General features: G+C 39.5%; 1 long non-coding RNA gene across 1 annotated transcript; it reads right to left on the reverse strand.

Moving 5' to 3' along the window:
* Positions 1-1,329: 1,329 nt before the first annotated feature.
* Positions 1,330-2,020, reverse strand: LOC138223932 (uncharacterized). Its single transcript, XR_011182351.1, has 2 exons — positions 1,867-2,020; positions 1,330-1,631 (listed from the first exon to the last, which is right to left on the reverse strand). It is a non-coding gene; the product is annotated as an uncharacterized lncRNA (long non-coding RNA).
* Positions 2,021-3,236: the final 1,216 nt, after the last annotated feature.

Below are 3,236 nucleotides of genomic sequence, written 5' to 3' on the forward strand. Positions count from 1 at the left end.
GTCCAGCACCAGCTGGATTTGAACACACAACCCAACAGTTAGTAGGCAGGCATGTAGACCAGTAGACTACAAGGGAAGTCACATTAAAAGAGAAGCGAAACAGCCCTACACAGCCCTGTCGCAGTACACTAATCATATCGTTATTAAATTCTTTAGATATGCGATTCCATATTATATTCCCTTTTAATCAAATTCTAAAAGTATGCTTGTTGAATCCGGTATCTCTTTAGTTAAAGACTTCGATGCTTAAAATGTTTAGGGAGAAATGAAATACTGGTGTGTAGTTTTTCTTTAAAGTACCAAGACCAGCCATATACTGTATATTTATGTTCCAAAATTAATATCGTTTATGGCCTTCACACACGTTACAGTATGCTCCTATTCTTTTTATGCTCAGCTACTAAGATTTCCCTTCAGTGGTTAAATTCAATATCTACAACGGGCACAGTAAAGACGTTTACTGTAAGTCTTTCTACGACAGACCAAGTGTCGGTCAACCAATCATGTACCGAGGTACCCCGCGTCATCTTGCATCATGATGCGCGACGCCGTAGCCAATTACCTCAGGTACATGTCTGTACCGCGCACTTTGAATGGCTGCATCTGTACTGAAGTCTGAAACAGAATATTAGAAAAGGAGATTATTAATATTACAGAATTACTCTAGGCTGATGGCAATATCACTGTCATAACACTTCTCCTGTCATTTTGACTCTCTACTTTGACTCTCTACTTTGGATGAGTCGTTGCTGCGCTCTTGGGGTAATTTTGGTCAGCTGGCCCCTCCTGGGATGGTTCACCACTGTTCCATGTTTTCGCCATTTGTGGATAATGGCTCTCACTGTGGTTCGCTGGAGTCCCAAAGCTTTAGAAATGGCTTTATAACCTTTTCCAAACTGATAAATCTCAATTACTCTGTTTCTCATTTGTTCCCATAATTTCTTTGGATCGCAGTATGATGTCTAGCTTTTGAGGATCTTTTGGCCTACTTCACTTTGTCAGGCAGGTCCTATTTAAGTGATTTCTTGATTGAGAACAGGTGTGGCAGTAATCAGGCCTGGGTGTAGCTAGAGAAATTGAACTCAGCTATCCAAAGATGTGATAAACCACAGTTGATTTATGTTTTAACAGGGGGAGCAATCACTTTTTCACACAGGGCCATGTGGGTTTGGATTTTTTTTCCCTTAATAATAAAAACCTTCATTTAAAAACTGCATTTTGTGTTTCCTTGTGTTATCTTTGTCTAAAACTTCAATTTGTTTGACGATCTGAAACATTTCAGTGTGACAAACATGAAAAAAAAAAATAAATCAGGAAGGGGTCAAACACTTTTTCACACCACTGTATATACAGTATATATTTTATTGAAGTTCAGTTTGTTTGTGTGCCTCTTCAGCCTGGACTCCTGTGATGGTCACTGCCACTGCCACTGAAATGCTCTGGGATCCCAGTCCGACGGGTAGTTGCAAGATAGATCAGGAGTTTAGGAGCTTTTCCAGCTTTCTGTTGGTACCAGCTGAGGCGATCATTATTGTACACTGCAGGACTGGTCTTAAAGCTAACAGTGACTGTCTGTCCTGGAGCAGTCAATATTGTAGGAGCGTGGGTCACAAAAATCTGTCCACTAGATTCTGAAAATGAAGAAAACATTGCAAAAAGTGGGAAAGTATTGAAAATACCAATTTATTCTGTAAATCAGTAATACATTATATGATAGACATACAGTATGAAAACAGAATAAATTAATAAGATATTTATTATGATGCTTTAATATTTTTTATTTTTAAATTAACATAAATCTTGATTTCTTCTTCACATAATACAAAAATGTTTTAAATTCTATAAAATATCCAAACCCATTCCTACCCTGATCAGTGATGAGGAGTGTCCAGATAAATATGATGAAGAAAGTCATTGTTCCTGTGGGTTCTGTTACCATGAAGCGCAGCTCTCAGTCTGGAAGTGTTAAACTCACAAGGCTATAAACACTCCCAGAAGTGTCTTCTATGCAAATTATCTTTCTGGGTTAGGCTGCACTAGTAGCCAGTCAGTGCTAGAAAAACAGGCTTGGTGCTGCGTGATGTGACAGAGCAAGATGAGCAGTTTAACATTAACACTCCCAGGACAGCAGGACTAGACAGAAAGCAGCTTTATAAGGAGCAGAGGATTATACACAATCAGCTGAGTCCAACTTGAATGGAGTGGAGTGTGGAGAGTCTGGTTAAAGCAGTACTTGGTTTTGTGTGTTCAGGTACAGCAGGATCAATAGTTGAACTAAAAACGTATTTTACAGAGACTGAAGCATGCAAATGCACATATTAAAAACAGTCATGCAACCCACATTTTATATAAGTTTACACTGTCACAAATCCACTTATCAGCTATGTCCGCATTTCACCCAACATAGCTGGAATGGGGTGGAGTGCAGAAAATCTGGTTAAAACTGCACTTGGCTCTGTTTGTTCAGATGCAGCACAATTACTAACTGCACTGACTTAAACACTCTTAATACTTTTGGGGCAATACAAGAGAGGCAAAATGTTCAGTTCAGATCTGACAAAATACCTTGTTATATGTTTGTGGTCCCATGGGACATTCCTCACAGTGTTGAAGGAAAGACATGTTTTATCTATGGGGCTGGAGAGACACTGAAAACTTATTTTAATGTTCATGGGGAGTGTGCTCTCTCTTTGCATGACAGTCTTCTGTTCTTCTATATAACCGACAGTTGAAGGGGTCAGTCCTCTTTCTCAATTGTGTCTGTATTAAAACCTCAAACATTCAGACCCTCAGGTCTAAAGTTTCCAACTCCCTCCCTCTCCTCTTTCTATTCTCTCTTTATTTTTGTATCCAGGTTCCCAACTGGGGGGTAAGTGAAGCTCACTTCTCCAACATCAGGATTCAGGGCCAACATGAACAGTTTAGCATGAACACTCCCAGGACAGCAGGACTAGACAGAGAGCAGCTTTATAAGGAGCAGAGGATGAGATACAATCGGCCGAGCCCTTACTCCACTCAACACAGGTGGAATGGAGTAGAGAGTGGAGAGACTGGTTGAAACTGCCTTGCTAAGATATAGCAGGATTATTAATACCCAGTGAGTTTTAAAGGTTAAACGCACTACAGGAATTAAAACAAAAATTGAACCCAACTTTTTATTGAAGTAATTTTTTTATAGCAGAGGTTGAAATGTAGAAATGCACAGTTACAATGTGTTATGCGCCCTGATAAACCAT

Source organism: Lepisosteus oculatus, chromosome 18, assembly GCF_040954835.1.
Source record: "Lepisosteus oculatus isolate fLepOcu1 chromosome 18, fLepOcu1.hap2, whole genome shotgun sequence".
Classification (NCBI taxonomy): Eukaryota; Metazoa; Chordata; class Actinopteri; order Semionotiformes; family Lepisosteidae; genus Lepisosteus; species Lepisosteus oculatus.